General features: G+C 35.0%; 1 protein-coding gene across 5 annotated transcripts in view; it reads right to left on the reverse strand.

Annotated features, from left to right (window-relative positions):
* The window catches only part of CTNND2 (catenin delta 2), a 1206354-nt gene that overhangs the window by 1065766 nt on the left and 117586 nt on the right, over positions 1 to 23002 (reverse strand). Inside the window, exon 2 of one of the 5 annotated variants that reach the window (XM_069077188.1) lies at positions 19935 to 20017. The exons of the other annotated variants lie outside the window; for them this stretch is intronic. The gene's annotated coding sequence lies outside the window, so the exon portion shown is untranslated. The remainder of the gene's footprint in view (positions 1 to 19934; positions 20018 to 23002) is intronic. 5 annotated transcript variants of the gene reach the window in all.

Consider the following 23002-nt stretch of genomic DNA (forward strand, 5'->3'; position numbering starts at 1 on the left):
ATCTATCTATCTATCTATCTATCTATCTATCTATCTATCTATCTATCCATGAAGCTATATGAAACCAATAATACCCAACAAGAAGATATAGAGAAATTCCATATAAAATAATTGTAGACAATATACAGTATTTGGGAGTTTTACTTGCCACGAAATACAGGCAATATATTAAAAAAATACAAAACACCTTTCACACAAATAAGACATCTAAATAAATAAAAAATAATATTAATTAATCATGAGTAGGCTGGTGTAATTTATTTATGTATTTATTTTTTTAAAGCAATTGGGGTTAAGTAACTTGCTCAAGGTTACACGGCCAGTTATTTCTGTGTGTGGTGCTGAGTATCTGAGCCCAGATTTGGTCCCCAGGTCATCCCAACACTGGAGCCGGTACTCTTACTTGCTGAGCCACCTGGCCGCCCCTAAGCAATTGGGTTTAAGTAACTTGCTCAAGGTTACATGGCCAGGTGTTTCTGGGTGGGTGCTAAGTGTCTGAACCCGGGATTCCATCCCCAGGTCATCCCGACACTGGAGCTGGTGCTCTTACTTGCTGTGCTACCTGGCTGCCCCAAAGCTGGTCTAATTTAATAAAAATTACAACACTACCTAAATTAGTTATTTAATACCATACCAATCAAACTACCAAAAAATAACTTTACATAACTAGAAAAAAATTGTAACATTCACCTGAAAAAAGAGTCAAAGTCATCAAAAGATTCAATAAAAGAAAATCTCAAACTATATTATCAAGTTGTAATCACTAATGGAATTGGGTATTAAATAAGAAATTGAGTGGTTATTCAACAAAATAGATTAGATCTACAATATAAAGGAGCAAATGAACATAATAACACAGAGTTATGTAAAAAAAAAATCCCAGCTGTTACAGCAAGAACTCACTCTTTAATAAAAACTGCTGGGAAAACTGGAAAGTAGAATGGCAGAAACTAGGTACAGACCAACATCTAATACCACATACCAAAGTAAGCTAAAAATAGTTACTTGATTTAGACATAAAGGATGATATAATGAGCAGATTAGGGGAGCTTGAAAGAAATGTACTGTCAGATCTATGGATGGGGGATAGTTCATGATCAGATAAAATATAGAAGTCTACATGTGAGTTAAAATAGGTAATTTTGATTATACTAAATGTAAAAATGTTTTTGCATAAGCAAATGAATATAACCAGATTACAGAAAAAAAAGTGAAGTGCAAAAATTATTTTGAGCAAACTTCTCTGATAAAGTTATTTTAAAATATATAAATCAGACAAATTTATAAAAATAGTAGCCATTCCCCAATTGATAAAATGTGAAAGGATATGTACAGATAGTTTTCAGCAGAGAAAATCAAGGCCATCAACTAACAGGAAAAAATTCTAAATTATTAATAATTAGAGAAATACGAATTAAAACATCAGATTGGCTAATGTACCAAAAAAGTAAGATAACAAATATTTAATCAGGATGTGGGAAAATAAGTACCATAATCCATTTTTGGTAGAATTTTGAACTGGTTCAACCATTCTGGAGAACAGTTTGGAATTATGCCCAAAGGGCTATAAACTCTATATAACCTTTGACCCACAAATATCACTTACTAGGACTGTATCTCAAAGAGAACAAGGGAAAAGGGAAAAAAAAGGACCAAATGTAGAAAAATATTTAGAACAGTTCTTTTCATGGTGGCAAAAAATTAGAAACTGAAGGGATGCCAATAGTTTGGGGAACCATTGAAAAAAAATTATGGTATATAAATGTGATGGAATGCCATTGTGTTATAAGAAATGATGAGGGAATAGTCTCATAAAACATAGAAGGACTTACATGAAGTGATGAAAAGTGATCTAAGCAGAACCAGGAGAACAACATCAATAGAATGATCTACTACAACTCTAAAGAACCAGTGATGCAAAATACTATTCACCTCCAAATAGAGAACTTATGGACTCAGATTGCAGATCAATGCATAGAAAGATTAGATAGATAGATAGATACATACATACATACATAGAGCTTTCTTTTTTCAGAACATGGTTCATGAGGAAATATATTTTGCAAGGTTGTATATTCTTACTGTTTATCATAATACTTTTGTTAACAATGGGTAGGAGATGATCTGGAGGGAGGAAGAGAATTTGTAACTAAAAAGAAAAATTTTACAAAAGCTAATTTCTAGTAGGACTAGTTGAAATAAATCATTTGTCTTTTAACATACAAAATTTTTAAAATTGCATTATTTAGTCTCCACTTAAGTTTGAAATTGCTCCCTTACAACCCAGCAGTTCAAGGAAAATAATATTCATAAGTCTTGAGAAAAATCTCTGGATATTGAATAAATGAAAATCATGGCCTAAGATTCAAAGTGAGAAAATCTGGGAAAGTTGAAGGTCTAAGTGGTATGGCAACCTCTCTGGTCTGGTTCATGAGGCAGTGTGGAGAAAGTATAATTTTCCTGTTACCCTGAATTTGATCAGGGGCAATTAGAAGTGGGGGGTAGTTGTCTTCTCTAATAGGAATCAGCTTTTCTTTTGTGAATGGGAAACTAGGAGATTGCTGACATTACTGAAAGGGTAGAGGCAAAGATTTATCTCCATTTACTGCCAAGTAAAATAGCTGAAAATCAACCACTATGCAGAAAGGTGAGAGAGATAGGATTGTTGGTAAAAATTGGAGGAATTCCAACCACAAATCAACAAATCATATCTAAGGGGATTTAATCTAAATCAAAGTCAGAATTCAAAGTATCAGGTCAACAAGGAAAAATAATTCAGAATACAGGATCAGAAACAGAAATTACCCATCATAAGCAGACTAGACCAGAGCGCTATAGTTTCTGGCACATGCTTCCTTCCTCCTGAACCCCACTTCTGCTATCATAGATAGCTGATCCATGAAAGGTGGAGAGCTTGGACTCCAACCAAGATTTTCTGGCAACAAATAAAGGGCTCTTTCCATTAGACCACACCTCTTCATGTTATATCAGTATATTCCACTGAGCCATAAGCAAAGTCCACGGTCATGGTGGTGTTGGTGGTGATGGTGGTATGTGTGCGTGGGGAATGGGCAGAGGGAGTGTATCAGGAAGTACTGTATTGTTTCACATTTATAATATACTGATAAGATGACTAGGCTGGAAGTATTCACTGTGAACATTATGGATGTGTTTTAAAATAGGAAAGCCAGTTGGATAAATATTACCTCTAATTCTTAAGCTGTCACTTCTAGTGCAGGGGTTTTAAATTAAGGTTAGTATAAATGGCAATATGTGTTAATACCACCTCTCTATCCACCCCAACCACTCACAAGTAGCTTTGCTAATAAATTCCACTATCTTCTTGGTTTGAAAAAGATAGAGGGAACAAAGAGCTCATGTGACTTTATTATTCTGTTAACTTTTAGTTAGAGAGCTAACAGCATTTTATATAAATCTGATAAAATATTATAATTTCTTAAGGTTGATACAGTCCAAATGCCACATAGGGTCTGGGTTCCAGCTATAATACAGAGATTGATAAATTCCTTAATAATAAAAATCACCAAAATTTTAGTATTTATATAATTTTTTTCTGGAGAGGTAGAAACACATCAACTAATCTGAGTTATGAGTTTATCAAATAGGCATTTTCTCTTAAATTCATGCGAGTATAGATTTGATTTATAGCTGAAAGGGTTCTTAAAATCCAATCCCTGTACGTTAAACATGAAAAGTTTAGGCATAAGAAGTTTCAATGACTTGCCACAAAACTATGAAATTACCAAAGTAGAATTTGAACTCAGTTCTTGATGCCAAGTCTATTATGTCTCTCACTTAACTCTCAAGTTCTTTGTCTACAATTAAAGAAAGCTGCAAGAAGCTGATGATTATTGCCCTGTTACCTAACAGAGTATCTATTATTCATTATCTTAATGAAAGAATAGGATGTTCAATTATCCTTATAAAAACACAGAACTCCTTATTAAAACTACTAAATATAGCAACACTTAAGAATACTTCATTTTAACTAATATAGTAGTCACATATAACTAATACAACAATTATATAGAGAGAATTATAAAGAAAGGGTATCTACATATAACTCATTAGCTTTTTTTTTTTTTACTAGCATTTAGCTCTTCCAAGTCACTGCTTAATCTCATTCTGGCTAGATGTTTGAATTGGATTAGAGTACCCTTAATTCTATCTATGGTCAAGTTTCTCCCAGGGTTTACCCATAAAGTTAAACTTGCAGCCATTTTGGCATGGGAAAACACTGTACTCACAGGCACTAGCTAAGAAACTCCAAACAAGTCCTATGAGCAGACCCGAGTCTCTCTTAAGTAACCATGTAATAAAAAATCATAACCTAGAATGGCATGAGTACTTGCACTAGCTAGCAGCCTATGTTCCACTTCTCTTGGTGACCTTGGGGACAATTTCAGAGCAGAGTAGTCACTTGGTTGGTGAGGGGAGTTGGAAGGGTCTAGTGGGAGAGAGAAGCAGAAGGGAAGAATAATATTACATTTTTATCTACTATTCTTTAGTGAGCTGCTGCTAGCTTTTCTCTGTTCCCATTGTAGCAGTTGTTATACCACTAAAGCTGAAAAAAAATGATAATTATGTAGTACATCTTTACATTAGCAGCATAAAATACCATGTCAATATTTATTAAACCAGATGTTCCAGTGTACCTTTTAGGGAAAAGATTAAAATATGTCCCTCTCTCTTGTTATATACCACCACAGAAATCTGTCTTATTTATTTCCTTACATATATTTGTTTAACTTCTAAAGTTGGAGTTTCATTAAAAGATCTCTCCAGAAAACAATAAGATCTATAATCTGCTGGGAAGTAAGAAAAATAAATCTTTTAGAAATATCCCTCTTGGCACTCTCTATATCTCTTCTAAACCTACAATACTGATCTTAAAGTCAAAAGTTCTGGGTTAAAAGCATTATCTCAGGTATGTGGTATCTAGATGTGCAACTCAGGTCAAGTCATTTAATTTATCTGAACATTATTTTTTCTTCCTTAATAAAAAAATGATAGTACTTTTACTATTTACATAAGGGAATATTGTGAAGTAGCTAGCCAAACTTAAAATTCTATGTAAACATACACTATTATTAATCTGCATTATAAGCATTTGCATCAGTTTTTAAAATCCCTCTACTAGATTATATGATCACTGTGCTCAGATACCATATTTCACCCTGTATCTGCTCTAGGGCTTAGCAGACTGTTTTACACATAGCATATGCTTAATAAATTTTTTTTAATCTCAATTAAATTTTCAAGTTTTTAAAATAGATATAAAGCAGTTTTACTGCTTGTGGCAACTTAGATAACTAAGACTGAAATAAAAGAATTTTGACTGTAGTTCTAGAATAGTAAAATATGTGTGGCATTTACTACCTTTTTTTTTTAAGCAATTGGGGTTAAGTAACTTGCTCAAGGTTACACGGCCAGTTATTTCTGGGTGTGGTGCTAAGTATCTGAGCCCAGAATTGATCCCCAGGTCATCCCGACACTGGGGCCAGTGCTCTTACTTGCTGAGCCACTTGGCCGCCCCTCATTTTGCTACCATTTAAAAATCACCAATTCAATTATTATGCTTTCAGGAAAATACATATAGTGATCTGAATATCAGTGGAAGGTTTTATTCATTTAATAACTCAAAGTGAAATTTTAAATATTCTTTTCTTTATAACAAGTTTTATAGAGTAGTTAAAATTAGGGAAATTTTGAATGTGTATGGGTAGGAATATAGATCTGTGATTAATTGATTCTCAAAATTCCTGTTATAAAACTACTTCCTAAGATATACAGGCAATGGGGTATAGAAATACATTATGCCCTACAAGAAAGTAAGGGATAAGGTGGTAAGGGAAAGGATGGGGGAGGGGGTATATGAGAGGGAAGAGTGGGAGAAGGAGTAATCAGTATGCTTGCCATCCTGGGGTGGGGAGTAGGGAAGAGATTGGTAGAAAATTTGGAACTCAAAATCTTGTGGAAATGAATGTTGAAAACTAAAAATATATAAATAAATTCTGAAACTCCTTCCTTTGATTAAAGTCAGCAATCAGTATATAATCTCTAGTTTTAGATAATTGCCTGGAATGCCAACAGGTTAAGTGTTTTGGAAATGGTCACTTATGGTCATGTCTATGGTAAACATGTAGTTAGAGGAATGACATGAAAGTCAGTCTTCCTGACTCATGCTAGTCTGCTATTCCTGAGGCTGCCTCTCTACGACACCATAAAAGTAGAATATATGTGTGTGTGTGTGTGTGTGTGTGTGTATGTGTATAGAGACACACACAGAGAAACAAAATATATAATGAGATATATTAGGTATTTGATGGGGATTTCTCATCCCTTGGACTGACTCAGGTGTCTATTTTGTCACTTACATTATTATTACCATAATAAAAATAACAGCGGAGACTGAGTCAATTAAAAAAAATCCTCAATTGGATTTCCTTGACAAAAAATCAACTTGGATGAAATTCAAATAACATTATTTTCCCAATATAGTATCTCAGCTATGGAAGAAGAATATTTCTATTTATATTGAGTTTCCACCTGACATAGTAACAATTGTTTCAAATCATAATTTAAGTTACTTTTAAAAAAATTTATTGAATAAAAAAACCCTCTACATATTTTCCTATGCCGTTCTGCCTCATCACAGGATTTAGTTACATACATTGCTTTCTTTTCTTAGTAGCCTCATATTTGAGAGTTCAGGAAGCCTATGGTGGGGGAGGAGGGGAAATGTGGTATTATCTGGCACATGGCTTCCAATTGACACACATAATGAAAATGAGAGGTTTGGATGGTAGTTGGGTTAGTCCAGTTGGTTTGAAATGCAAAGCAAATCATAGAGGATGCAAAATGTTGGCAGCAAAAATAGTTTATCTTTTTTATTTTAAGTGTTTTGTGCCAGTGAAGAAGATTGGTCTGGAATTCACCTTGAGGTTTATAGGGGATGCTAAAAACACACAGGGTGCTGGAAATGGGGTGTTAAACTGTATGTATAGAAAAATAAAATCAGGGGCTCTTGGCCAGTTTAGGAGAAAAAGCAGCAGAACAAATTATTAGCTGCTGCTGTGGAAGGATGAATTACTTCCAAATTTTGTACTTTAATGAGCAAATGTCAAATATCTTGCTACTAACCTTAATGTTTCCTTCTGAAAATGATTCTGTAATTGCTGCATGAGACAAATATTGAAGGCTTTCATCTCTTTATTGTTCAATTGTTACATTTTAGGGTGGAAGAATACGATAATCAATTGGGGGCTAAAACAGATCTACAGATGGAATTTATAAAATAGCTGATAGGGAGGAAGTATTTTTTTCAACTATTTGCATCATTTAGGATCCTTTTTTTCTTTATTAATTTAAAATAATATGTTAAGCCTGGGGATTCCTTGAAGATTTTATTTTAAGATTTTTCCCCCTCAATGTCATTTCTGCTGTCCTTATTCAGTATAAGATAATGAATTCAAGAATAACTTAAATATATAAAAATATAAAATTCAGCAGCACTTAAAAGATTGTTAAGAAGGCTCACCATCAAATTTCTTACCTAGTTCCCAAAACTCCATTTGTTTTTCTCAGAATCTACAAAGAGTAGATTACTTATAAGGGGGTGTAACAATCAGTTTTCCATTTGATGCAGGGACCAAAGAGAATATCACAAATTTGGAACCATAAAAGTATATCACAAATTTAAAAATATGTGATAGTCTAATGGAATATTTAAAAAAATTTTTTAAGCAAAGTTCTAGGATCAATATTGCTAAAAGCAAACAATTACATGATATAAGCAATAGTGTAAGCTTTCATTTTTTGTAAAATATCATGAATGCAGTAATACATATCTAAAGAAATATCCATATATATCATTAAATATTCATTCAAAGTGTAAATCTTTAAGCAGTAATTCTCCAACTTAGCTTTTTTGATATTATTACACATAATCTACTGAGAGCAGACATGGGATCACTTATGCCTTCTTTAAGAAAAATATTCTTATCAGATAGTTGAATGTGAGCATATTTTGGAGGCTGCATGTAATATCAAGGCATCTACCTTGTTATTATTTGGAAGGAATTTGGATTATATAACCATCAAAACCTCTTTTTAGCAAAGTTCTCCTGTGAAGCTCAGGCATACGAAACTTTATGATAGAGAATAACCATGGAGTAGTAATTATATGGGTTGGGGGAGGACTTCAATTAGATTGATAATTTGTGAGTACAGTGCAGCAAAGTGTTACTTTTGTGAACCAGACATAATTCTGCTTGGGGAGTTGCAAGACCAAAATGGTCTTTCTCAAACTCATTTAATAAAATTCTATAATTGGAAGGGATTTGAAAAGATAAAAATCTAGGTGATTCCTACTTAATTGAGTGATGGTCTCTCCAGGAGCATGGGGAGGCAACCAAGAAGCACCTCTGTTTGGAACAGTGTAAGGTTCACTGGATTTTTAATTAGAGGACTGGGTTTGAATCACAGCTTGGATACACTAGTGTGGCCTTCCACCAGTGATTTAATTTTCCTAAATCTCAGTTTCATCATTCCTCAAATCATTCTTTTACTAGGTGATCTCTAAGGCAATTCCAGCTCTAATCCCAGTGAAGTACCTGGGAAGCTCAAATGAAATTACTACAAAAATATCTTTTATTATATAGCAATTTTCAATGTCTCTACCCTAGTTTGTTATGACTCTCTAGAATTTATAGAAAGTAATGTAAATCTGAGGTTATGATTAAGCTTTATGTTTCTTTATGTGTGTCCCTCAGTTCTTGAAGAAGGAATATATCATGAATTGGGGAAAGGAATAAAGTACTTTCCTGCACCACAAACCAAAACAAAGCAAGAACAATGCAAGTTCTTGCAATGTAGGTTAGAAACAGTGAATGGATTCAGGAATAAGAGGCATGTAGGTACAATGGAAAGGAAATTAGATTTGGAGTTAGAGAATCTTGATTCAATCCCTGTAATGATTCAAATCCTAGTCCTGTCACTTGCTACCTGTATTACTTTGATCAGGTCATTAACCTCAACCGCTCTCTGTTTTCTTTTATGTAAAACAATGATTTTGTACTAGTTGTCCTTTAGGTACTTTCTTAATCTATGCATGGCCTTGTGAAATTGAAGTCCAGAAGAAAACTGGAAGGGTACAGGAAAACTGATTGGATATGAATGTGTTTGTGTATGTGTCTATGTGATACATTTTAATACCTAAACATCAGCACAGGCAAGCTAAAAGTCAGTTTTAGAAATAAAATCTACATCATACTGAAGAATAAAAGTAGGACTTGCCTTCCTTACAGTACAATGTAGTTAGAATGATATGGGTTTAAATCTGTCTACTTTATCTGTCTGTGCCTCATCACTTTCCTCATCTTAAAATAAAAGACATAACTCCTGCTTTACATGTTTTACCGGGTTACTGTAAGGTTCAGACAAAACAAATGTACGTGAAAGAAAACCAAGTCATGTAGTAAAAAGACACTGATGTTATTAATCTGTTAAATATGTGTCATTTAAACAATACACATAGTCAAACAGCATTCATTTATTGTTTACATAATTAGTTTTTGTACAAAAAAAATCAGCAACAGTAATCAGTCACTGACAAAGGTACCACAGTACAACACTATGACCATAACATATCCATTAAAATTCTTAAAACTCAGAAATTGCTTTATCTAACCTTGATGGTGAGAAAATTGAAATGTGACTTACTGGACAAAAACTGTGACTCAATTATATCTGCTAAGATAGTACCAAAATATCAACAACTCAACTCCCAGAATCACAGAGTGAAGGGAAATAGTGAAATTGTATGCCATTAAAAAAAGATCTACATTTCTTGAGAATTTTTGTAGCTGGGCTCAATTTAAGACCTTATTCTCTCATGCTGGCAAGTCATGTTCAATTTTCTTGGTCTGACATTTCTAAGGTAAGAGGATCCTCCAAGAAAATTAGACATGACACAATAGACAAAAAATATAACTCTACTGTGATAATGTTACCTCTCATATCTGATCATCTGTACATATCATGTTGAAGTAGAAAGAACACTGGTCTAGGGGTCAGAAGAACCAAATCCTAGTTGTGCCTTATAGTTAATGTCAGACTGAGGACAAAGCACTTAAATAAATAGTCTCAGTTTAAATGATGATGGGGGTGGTGGTGGTAGTGGCAGTGCTAATGGTGATAATAGTATTAATTGACATTCATACAATGCTATAAAACTTGAAAAATCTTTATATACATTAACTTATTGAAGCATCCCATAACCATGTTATGAGGGAGCAGATAGAGGTATTATTATCCTCATTTTCCAAATGAAGAAACAGGTTCAGAGAAGTTAAGCCACGTATCCAAAGTTACTATCTATTAATATAGTCAATACCTAGTAATAAAACTAGTAGTCAAGTCAGTACTCAAAGTCAATAGCTGGAAATGTCAGAAATATAGGAAAACACACATTTCCACATTTTTTTCTCATGAGATTGTCTGGGGTATCAAAGAGGCAATATAACATAATTTGTCATTATAAAGTATTTTGAATACATGAGTTGCTATTACTTCATTCATAACTATAAAAATATGAAGAAACAAAGAAATGCAACTAAATAAAATTTGACTCCATCACCTTTCATCCACAATACTCAAGCTTTACATATTCACATAATTACATATATTATTTCAATTCTCTCAGGCACTGCATTTAAAATGATTTTACTCAAGAGACTTGCTCAAATTGCAATCAAACATTTTAAATTAGATTATATGTACAAAACTACATTCTACATCACCAATTAACCACTTTTGTTTTCAAAGAGATTTTCTTCATATAAATACATTTGAGACAAGTTTAATAATAAATACTATCACCTTTTCTTATTGTTCAATTTTGACCAGTTTTATTCCTTCTTCATTTTAGTGGGTTTATATTATAGGCTTTGATAATTTTAAGGAATAACAAAACAAAGTAAAATGTTTCTTTTATCTATATTATAAGGTTTTTTTTTTATTTTAAGTCAAAGAATCCCCAAAAGGCTAGATAAGGTTCAACTTCTAATTAGACTAATGGAATGTCAGTGTTATACTTTCGTCCCACTGATTTTTTTTGATGATTGACATTTATAATCAAGCTCATCAATCTTGAATTTATTTTTTTTTGTTTATGCTAGCTCCTTCACCTATTTTGTATTCACCTATTGACTTTCCCCAACTTCCCTTGTCAATGTCCCTCATAGAGTCCTATGCTAGTTCAATGTACTGGATTGAGGCAGAGTAGTTGTGTTTAGGTGTACTTCCTATTTCTGTAAGAGGTCATGCTAAAGGATGAAGAAAATGTCTTAAAATGAAGAAAAAGAATAGAGAACTGTGAAGCTTAACTTAGAATTTTGTACAGGGTGAGAGAATTAATTCAAAGATGAAAATTTCCAGATGGTTTGAAGAGAAGTTTGACAAAGACCAAAAGGACACATTTTTAAAAACTGGAGTTGATAGAGGAGATATTTTGAGGCAAAAGGGAAACATTCAAAAAAAGAAAAAAATTATCTTTGAAGGAGGGGGAAAAGAAAAGACGTCAAAGAACCTAAGGTGAACATAGAGGAACAGAAGAGTTGGTGAAGAACCTGAGGAGGAAGGGAGAATTTTAAGAAGGGAAGAAAGTGACTACAGTTGAAGGAGAATCAGGGGAGGGACTTAAAAGGTGAGGAGGAACAGAAAGAGGAAGGACTCAAAGGAGAAGACAAAAAAAATGTCCTTATTTTACATTTAGTGCTTTAAAATAGGTACATAGAGGTCTTCGAGTGCAAATTCCCTCCTCTTAGTGATGAAGGATTTGAGGCCCAGAGAAGCAAAATGACTCATTTCAAAGTAGACTCTTAGCAAAGGGGCAACCACAACATATTAAAAATATTATACATTTTGGCCAGGTGGGTTTGATGCTAGGCATGCAGGATTAGTTCTGTATAAAGTTGCTGGCACCTTAAAATGGCTCAACTTCAGAACTAAATAAATATTGATCAGTAGAATTAACATTAAAGAAATGCAGCTGAAACCTCCTTTAGACATAATAAAATAAGATTTACTTGAGAGCAAAAGCAGTGTTCTATTGCTATCCCTAGCACTTAGCCAAGTGATTTTCACAAAATAATAATTGAGTGAATGCTTTTTCAATCATTCAGTCATTCATAACATAACTCTCCCTACCCTTCCCAATATTTTATAATTACAAATTACTTTAAATTATTTTACTTGATTCCCAAGAGAAATTTTGTGAGGAAAAATGGAAATGTATTTTTATCTGTTTATTTCTGACATTACTAGAAATCAAAGGTCCAGTGCCTATCCCTCTCCCCTTTAAAAAATTCATGAATTCTGAAATTATTGATCATAATTTCTCCAATAAAAATACATCATCTTATCTTGGAATAGGAGTAAATATGGATTATTGAATGCTATGTTATGTTCTAGGACATAAATGTATATATCACATATACACATTAATATATACCAATGTATATGTATTTGCACAATATATCTACACACATGTATGTATATTCTTGGATAAATAAGCATATATATTTAAAGATTAAATCTTGGACAAATATAGGCATATATACACATATTTTCTTAGACAAACATGTGCATACATATATGTTTGTATATACAATTATATATTCTTGGGCATATGTGTGTTTATCTATATCTATATATCTCCAAGAACTAGTTTGGAACTAGGTAACTTCCATGTAGCTAATCACTAGAATGCTAGCTACCAAGAAATGATTGATATTTTTAACCATATCAATTCAAGTAGATGTCATCTCATTAAGGGCAGCCTCTACCATGTGATTGTGGTATTCAGATTATTTGAATTTGGAATCAAAGTATCAGGGTTTAAAACATGAATTTTCTGATTACTACTGGCAAGGTTTTAGACAATAATGCAATAACCTCAGAGATCCTCAATTTCCTTCTCTGTGTAAGAGTAATTTGGATTTGATGACCTTGAAAATTACTTTCTAGCTTTAAATCCACTACTCCATGATTTATTGAAGTATAGAGAGATCAGTCCATTCAACGGGCAAGAGATTACTGATAATAAGGAAATGATGGATCTTTAAAGTTAGGACTGACAACATAGTTTTACTATCATTTTATTGTAGTCTCTTTTCTCATTTCTGTTTACACAGAACTATCAATGTGACTCAGATAAAAAAAGGATTTTGCTTATGGAAGAAGTACAAGTCTTCCACAAATGTTTCACTGCAATGCAGCATATGTTCCTAAAAGACCAAGCCTTGACAACAGATGCTGTATAATGATTTGTTAATTACCTATAATTATTGTGGATAATATTTTAATATGGATTTGAAAGAAGCAAAACTTACTTCAAAGTAAAAGCAGATCTAGAATATAATACACTGAAATGGAAACTCATAAAAATATGTCCACCTATTATTCTGAAATTCCATCACTATGCCAAAGATATCTTAAAAAAACCAAAGAGCTTAAAACTTAAAAAAAAAAATGTCTACAAACCAAGGAATCACGAAAATTCTCTGTGTAAGTCTTTTTATTCCCTGAGCTATATTTAGATTGTTAGAATGCTTACATTGGTAAAGAATACTTAGTTACCTTCAAATATTGTATGGAGATATCAATTGAATAAGCAAGTAATATTTTTAAATTTGATGAAATTGGTAGCTTTTTTCTCTATTATGAAAATAGGCTGTATACATATTCACAGAAATTGTCCACTCTCTTTTTGTTCCTGACAACATCCATTTTGTTATAAATGACTCAAGAAAATCTGTGTTTGAACTGACAATGATGGGGTGTAACAGATGGAGAGAGAATGTAGGGCAGGAAGGTGATAGAGGTAATGACAGGAATTGCTTCTCAGTTATCCATGGTTAATTTCTTGAATTCTAAAACAGTTATCCTAGAGAGTATTGGGATAACAGTATTTTGGTTGTGAGGCAATTATTTTGTGTAGAATATCAATAATGAAAAATAAATATTCTTTTTTTTTAATCCTAGACACCATGTTCTAGACACAATTCTTTTGATAAAGTCCAAAGCCCAAATACAAATTTAACAAAATTTTCAGAATTAAGTTAGGTGAATATAAGAAACACACGAGGATAAACAATTTTAAGTCCAACATTTACTAGTCACTTAAATATAGATAAAAAGACCAAATCATGAAGATGAACTACTGATCTCAACTTTCCAATGATTACCATATAATCTTCAAAGAGGCACTAATATGAGATTTTCACTGGAAATTATATATATATATGTATATATATATATATATACATGTAGAGAGAGAGAGCAGCAAATCAAGAATTTAAATTGCCTCAATTTTATTCCAATAAGTGTTTTCATAGAAATCTCCTATCATTTATCTTTCAGTTTGACTCAGAGAGTGTTATAGTTTCTGACGTAGAAACACACTAGGGACTTACCTGAATTAATAATCATAAAATGAGTTCCATTTCTCTAGAGAATAACCATTAAAATGTAAATATCATTCATAATGAAACTGTTGCCTACTTAATTCTTCTGGAACTAATTTCCATGGACAATAGACATACTATATGCTATCTTCATGTGGTAAATGTCTTTAAAGCAGTAATGTATTATAATGTTAGTAGAAAGTTTTAGGGCAAAATTATCTCATGAATAGATTACTCCTTCTGAAACAGTATCATTGCAGGTACACTAAGGTATATTTCACTATCCTTGTATTGTTATAATTCACCATCAAGTACATTAATGATTATTTCTATAATACATGATTACTCATAGGAAGAAAAAAATTAGATAATTTCCCTTCCCATGCTATTTATTTTTGTGGTGATGACTATGATGGACATTACCCTCATATAAAAGTCCTTAATATCAATTATAGCCACAGAATCATGAACTGAAAATCTACAGTTATTTTTCTTCCATTAAGGAGTTTAAACAATTTCATCACTACAAAAGAAGAAATTAAGGTAATTTAAAAATATTAGATAAATTGCCTTTTCCCAGCATGGCAAATCGATTTGCAAACAAGGAAAAGCAAAGTCAAGCATCAGTGCCAGTGGTTTTGTTGGATATAAACTGAGTTCAAGAAAAGAGCAAGTGGTTGAGTAACTTTTAGCCCAGTTAGTTGAAGAAATTGGGGTTCCAAGAATTCTTGTAAAGGGGAGTAAACACATCAAACTGACAAGGGAAGTCTGGTTCAAGTAATAGGGAAGACATAAAAAAGTCATGAAATCCATGGTGGAAGAAGTAAGTGATGGCTACTAACAATAAGCAAGGGCAATAGAGCCTGGCACTTTACTTGAGCTCCTAGATGGGATCTAATGAGTAGGAATAAGTCTATAAGGGCTTTTGTACAAACAGAGGTAAGAGACTTATGGGTTTCCCATGCAGATTGACTCTGATGTCAGGGAGAAATCGGGACCCAGTGTTGACAGGCCACATCAATAAAACATGAGAAGGCTGCATGGCCCCCAAGAGAATGTTGAGAAAATAGTCCTAAAAACAACTATTGTTGCTGATTTTCTGGAACCAAACCTTAGCCCTCTGAGCAGAGGTATTAGAGGCACCACTAGGACCTATCTATTTCTTCACACAGAACCTTGGTGTTTATTTGGGGGGGGGGGGTTCATATTGTGAAAAGGACTTACAGAGAGTCAATCCTACCTGTTTGTTTCTTGGAAACATGTAAATTCTAGCAAGATCCCACAACCCACAAGTTTCTGTGAGGCTATCAAGGATACTCAGGTGTAAGAGGCCTGAAGTCAGAGAGAACTTATTGAACCAGTTCAATGAGGATAATTTGATCTAGGTTGTGATGGCAAGTGACATTATTCTAAGATATGTCTTTCTTTACAAGTGGCCTAATGTGAAAGACTCTAGAACATAGTAGTTGATAGGAGCAATGAGGTGATTTACTAGGGGAAATTTCAGGGACAGAGAAGAGTGATAAAAGTTAGGTAGTATGTCATGACATCTCCATTGGCTTAGGAAGAGGAACACGGCCCTTATACAGAGAGAGTTAGGGATCTACTGTATGAAAATGATTTTGTCAAATGTAAAATTGAAATGCATATTTTATTTTTAAGGTATTCACATATAATTAGATATCAGAATTTTTTGTAGAAAAAAATGTTTAAGGTACACATATATACAGACATTTTGCAAGATGGGCTAATATTACTCTTTGATTTGTCAGTAACTTTCTTTAGGAAGACCTGGGTTTAAGGCCCAGCTCTGAGACATACTGACTGTGTGATCTGGGCAGGTCACATAACCCCTCACTGACCCAAGTGGCTCTCTAAGATTATAGGTTAAAGAACTTAGGTTGATCTACATTTTTAAGGAAAGGTCCTTACCTAGAGTTTCCAGTACCAATGAAATCTGTCTGATGCACTTGTGAATGTATCATGCGAATGTCTGGGTCTGCTTTCCTTGTTTACTGACAGCTTCCAGTTATATGCTTGTTTCACTCTGAATCTCTCTCTCTTATAAAGAGAAATAGATAGGGATAGAAAAATAGATAGATATAGACATACACATATATACATGCACATTTACATACATACATGCACACACATACACAAACTGAATATTCAACTGGAATTTCAAAGACAGAAGGATGTAGGATGTGAGGGAGGACTGGTACCTCTGGTGTGATGTCTACCTACCCCTTTTCAGGGCTCCTTTCTACATTGTGGTATCCACCTGTTCTACCCGACTCTCACCTGTGGCACCAAGAAACTGTAGCATGCACAGTGGCCACACACAGTAAGACATTTTGGCATATGGGCTAAAACAGACTGAGGGTAACCAAGGGGTCTCAAACCCATTGGTGAGTCAGGGGGGGTGTCTACCCCAAGCATGTGAAGACTTCCCCTGGTGGAACTGGAGGATGAGAACGATTTGTTTCAATGGCCATGAAGGCAGCTGAAGTAGGCACTGTGGAGTGCTTAGATCTTGGTTAGAAATAAAGATACCAAGGTCATCTAATGAATCTTGAGCCATCACCACTCATCTTGATTCTGTCCTGCCACTGGACTGTGATGACTCTGGAGGACAGAGTTAGACTGACAGCTTTGTGCAACTCTGCCTCACTTAAATCCAATTAACACATGAATCAAAATATATCACCCATACCATTTTACCACTATACCATATATGCACAGGACTTATATATATAGATACATATATGATATCTATATATATAAGTCCTGTGGTGACTGGAAAGTGACTGAAGCAGCAGGTGCAGATACACTTGGAGTAGTAGTCACAACCATGCACACAGGTGGCCCAGGCCATGGGGTCATTTCTTACTGGAAGCAGCAGTGAAATTCAGCAGCATCCTGTATGTCTGAAGAGTCTTTTAAGGATTGCTTGCTTACCTCCTTTTGTGAGGAAGGGGCTAGAAAATGTGCCCTAAAAATTGTCTGCTTACCCAACCCTGGCCTGATTACTGTAGCAAGGGGGAAATCCCACTCTGTGGTCAAAACAAAAAAAAAAATGTACAAAAATGTCTGCAAAGACAATTCCACTAACCATTGGCACATGGAATGTGCACAAACTTATAGACAAAATAAAATCAGTAGACCTGAAAGACCAAGATCTCTCATTACAAGTGAACTCAAGAGGCAACACATCTTAATAGCAACCCTGAGTGAAAAAAGACTGGAAAATGAAGGTCAATTTACTGAAGTTGGAGCTGGATACATGTTTTTTTCTGGAGTGGCTGCAGTGAAGGGAAGCTGCCATGAAGCTGGAATAGGTTTTGCAATCAAAACTAATCTAGTCAACAAGGTAGTGTGTTTGCCAAAAAGAGAGAATGACAGACTCATGAGAATGAAATTGCCACTTGCAGGAAAATATTATACCACCATCATCCGTGCCTATGTTCCCACCATGACAAACCCTAGTGAGTTCCAAGAAAAATTTTGTGAAGATATAGAAACCTTTATCATCACTGTGCTGAAAGAGGACAAGGTTATAATTTTTGGTGACTTTAATGATAGAGTGGGCTCAGACTACTAGACTTGGCAGGGAGTCCTAGGGAGGAATGGCACTGGAGACAGCAACAGCAATGATCACTCACTACTGAAGATTTATGCATCTCATGAACTTATCATTATGAACACTGTCTTCCATTTACCTAAATGCAATAAAACTTCATGGATTCACCCTTGCAGCAAACATTGGCATCTAATAGACTATGTAATTGTAAGGAGAAGAGACAGACAAGATGGAGATTGATGAAGGCAATGTGTCGTGCAGAGTGCTGGACTGATCATAGACTTATCCCTTGCAAGCTAAACATTCACATTCATCAAAAGTGGCACCCCAAAGACAAAATTAGTACCAGAAGAATTAATGCCCAAAATTAGAGGTCTTCTCTGAGTGGGAAATGTTTATTGTTAACTTGGAGGGAAAGTGGAGCCAATGCACATCTGGCAACAGAGGAGTAGAAAAGTAGTGGATCGCTTTCAGAGATTTGGTGTATAACACTGCATTTGCACATCTGGGTCAGAACACTTGCATACACCCAGACTGGTTTGATGAAATGATGGGTAAATTCAGAAGCGGCTAAATGAAAAACAAGAACTCCACAGGATTTATCAGCAGGATAGTTCAGAGAGATGCAGGAGTCCTGGCTCAATAAGAGGGCAGATGAAATTCACTTTTGGGGTGATAGTAACAATCCAAAACACTTTTATGATACCCTGAAGGCTATTTATGTGCCAAAGATCCATGGTGCATCACAACTATTCAGTACTGAAGGAGCCACATTGGTTAGTGATAAGGATCCTAGAAAGGAGACCTCAACAGTTCCATAGTATTCTCAAAATACCATAATCAATCTATGCTGAGGTCATTGATAATTTACCTCAGGTTGAAGTCAATCCCTCCCTAGCTGAAACTCCAACTAAAGAAGAGGTTTTGAATGCCATTAGACTCTTTTCATGTGGCAAAGCATCTGATGCTGATTCTATTCCAGTTGAGATTTACAAAGTAGGGGGCCCACTGGTCATACAAAAGCTGACTGAAATTTTCCAGGTTATATGGAAAGAGGAGCTTATGCCCCAGGGGTTCAAGGATGCCTCCATTGTCCATCTCTATAAAGATAAAGGAAAAAATTGTCCTATGACAATCTCTCTTAGTTATTGCTGGCAAGGATCTTTCCAGAGTCCTCCTTAATAGGTTGATCCCTCACCCAGAAGATGATCATCTACCTGACAGTCCGTGTGGCTTCAGTAGGTGCCAAGGAACAGTCAATATGGTGTTTACTGCCCAACATCTCCAGGAGAAATGCCAGAAGCAGAACAGGGGTCTGTACACATTTGTAGATTTGACCAAGACCTTTGATACTGTTAGTTGTGAGGGCTTAAGGAAAATTGAGTCAAAATTTGGTTGCCCTGAGAAGTTCATCAGTTCTATATGTCAATTTCATGATATTGGATAATTCTCTCAAGCCTTCCCAGTCACAAATGGAGTGAAAAAGTTCGTGTGTCTGCTCCCATGCTTTTTAGCATGATGTTTTCAGTCATGTTGTCAAATGCTTTCAATAAGGATGAACACAACATCATCAGCTACTGCACTGATGGTACATTCTTCAATTTGAAAAAGTTACAAGCCAAGACCAAGTGGAGGGAGTATTGGTGCATGATTTTCTGTTTGCAAATGATTGTGCACTCAATGCAGGCTCTGAAGCTGAGATGCAAGAAATTATGGATCAATTCTCTACTTGTGCTAATTTTGGCCTAACAATTAACACCAAAAAAACACAGGTGCTCCATCAGCCACCACCACACCATCAATACGTGGAACCATCAGTTACAGCAAATGAAGAAGTTTTGAATGCTGTGAATAAATTCACTTACCTTGGTGTATTTTCCAGGGATGTACACATTGATAATGAAGTTGATGCTTGAATTGCCAGAGCTAGCTCAGTGTTTGGGAGGCTCTGAAGGAAAGTATGGGAGAGAAGATGTATTAGACTGACTACCATACTGAAGGTCTACAGAGTCACTGTGCTCACCTCATTGTTGTATGCCTGTGAAACCTGGACAGTCTACCAGCACTGTGCCAGGAAATTGAATCATTTCAATTTGAATTGGCTTAGGAAGATTCTGAAGATTGCCTGGCAGGATAAGGTCCCAGACATGGAGGTCCTTAATTGAATTAAACTGCCAAGCATTCAAACTCAGTTTTAAAGAGTGCAACTTGAATGGGCTGACCATGTTGTTCAAAAGCAAAATGTAAGCTTGCTGAAAAGACTGTTTTATGGAAATCTCACACAGGGCAAGCATTCACATGGTGGTAAGAAGGATACAATGACACTCTCAATGTCTCTCTCAGAACCCTGACACTGACTATGTGACATGGGAGACACTGGCACAGGACTGCTCAGCACGGCATGCCCACATCAGAGAAGTGTCATGCACTATGAGCAAAACAGAATTTAAACAACTCAAAGGAAATGCAGAGTATTCCAAGGTCACATATTGGTTTTATCAGTCACAGTTGGACACATTGAAACTTGACTTTAGCATAGTGATGTCATTTTGGTCCCGTTTGAGAATGAAGGACAACAACCAACCAACAAACATAGATATCAATATTGTTATAGAAGATATACAGATAGATATACATATATTGTGAGATCTCCATATGCAATGAGGATTGTCTCCATACATAGCATGGGGATGTTGTTGTGTGACTTGAAGGAAAGCACAATAGACATCTCCAGCCTCTTTCCTCTCATCCTTGTGCAAGAAAAAACTGTAATGCCTGCCATCAGTGGGCATTCTACTCTTGTAAGAGAATGGTGATACTATGCTAGAATTATATCTGTGTTTCCCCAAATATCATTATTCTAGGGGATGAAATTCTCAGGGGTTCAAGGTAATTTATGATAACTTGTCATTATTGGGGAGAAACAAGATTCCAAACTTTATGTTAAAGGCTTAAACTCTTTTCCAATAAATATCATTTCCATAATAAACACACATGTCACTTAATCAAAAATACACATTTATCCAAATTGGTAGCAAAACAGAAATCAGAGGAAGTATCAGTTAGAGAATTTATACCACAGAGCAGAGAGTGCAGGAGCATTCACATCAGGAATGAGGTAACTCAGCTCAACTGAGAGAGAAAGAGGCCTAGATCTCAACCAAGGGCAAGTTTCCAAAGGTTCTAATGTAGCAAGATGGAGATAGGGTCATAGTGAAACCTTTCAGCTCCTATAATGCTGGGTTCTTCACCTAATATTTTGCTTCGGTGCTTCAAGTGGGCTCAAAATGTTCCGATTTCTTTCTCAAAGACAGAAAAGTGTCTGAAATCAGAAGAAACTCAGTGAATCAGAGAAAACTTTAAGATGACTCAAAGAGTAGAAGACTCAAGAAATTCAATGACCTGACGAAAACTGAAAAGTTCCCTCCTCTGCTATTGTTATCTGCTCAGCCCCATTCCTCTTGCAGGTTTAGGTTATTGATGTACAATAATTAGGAAAGAGTCCAATTCCAATGGTTTTCAAACTGTGTTTACACACACACACACACACACACACACACACACACAGAGAGAGAGAGAGAGAGAGAGAGAGAATATGAATTTTACTTATATACTTTTGTTATTAAAAGCCAGAAGGTACAGAAAGTATGATAGACATAACTATTTAGAAAAGTCCACCTAACTGTTAATTACACATATAGTAATGCAAGTATGACAAATTATCACTTACATGAGTAAGGAGTTTCAAAGAAGGTTTAATTTCCAGGGGCTTTAAAGTAACTTGTTTGAGGGAAAAATATAAAAGAGAGGATTAAAGCAACTAGGAAGGGGGTGAGAGTTGATTAGGGAGGATGATGATAATGATCAAAATGAAAAAAAAAACACAAAAACCTCACAAAATATGCAAAATTCTGAAATGTCTGGTAAAGTTTTAGATATTAGAATGTCCAAATTTTAGAGCTCAAAGAAACTGCAGATAGCATTTGTTCAAACCTGCTTTGCTCACAAATGAAGAAACTGAGGTTTGGGATCAAGGTCTGGATCACAGGATAAAATATCACAAATTTTGAGACAAAAACTTGAGTTTAAATGAGATGTCTGAGACATGACAGTGCTAGAACCAGTGTGATGTGGCTTCTCTCTCAATGGCTAGAGATTAACCCCTGAAAATCCCTACTACCCCAAACTGGGATGCTTCAGTTACTTAAATTATAATAATACTAATTATTCCATTGCTTTATGGGCTCAAGAATGCCATTTAAAATGAAAATTCCCTTGAGAAAGGCAACATATTAAGTAATTATTAGCTATTACTTTCAGCAGAAATTATTTTACTGACTAGTCATATGTCTGTCATATTCTGTCACTGATGGGATGAGGCAAGGGCGGGGGGGGCAGTTAAGTAGTGTTGAGGCAAAAGAAGAGAGAGGTTCCATTGGTACACCACCAAGGGTCCTGGGAGCTTTAAGGAATGGAGAACAGTACAAAGAATAGGAGAAAGATGCAGAGAAAAAGAAGGAAATCAACAGCTTCAAAACTTCAACAACTTCAAAGTTTTTCCTAGTATTTTTTTCCAGTTGACAGACAATATTATGTATCAGTCAAAGAAAAGGCTGACAAATGTGGGCCAGAAACTTCAAAGGCATTATAGTTATCAGAACATAATGTATCCTACAAACTAGGGAGGGATTGAGGTGTCAAAGGTAGAACCAATACTTGTTGTGTATATGTCTGTGTGTATTTGTTTGTGTATATGTATTTGTATACACACATAGACATATACATACATCTTTATGCCTAAATGTATGAAATCAATGTGTTTTCATACCATATATGGGAAGAAAGCAAAAGGAATAGAGGAAGGAGAAGGACACATGGAGAGAAATGGGGGGGAGAGAGAGAGAGAGAGAGAGAGAGAGAGAGAGAGAGAGAG

Source organism: Petaurus breviceps, unplaced genomic scaffold (genome assembly GCF_028583685.1).
Source record: "Petaurus breviceps papuanus isolate PSGF00001 unplaced genomic scaffold, PetGlider_PUasm1.0 151, whole genome shotgun sequence".
In the NCBI taxonomy this organism is placed as follows: Eukaryota; Metazoa; Chordata; class Mammalia; order Diprotodontia; family Petauridae; genus Petaurus; species Petaurus breviceps.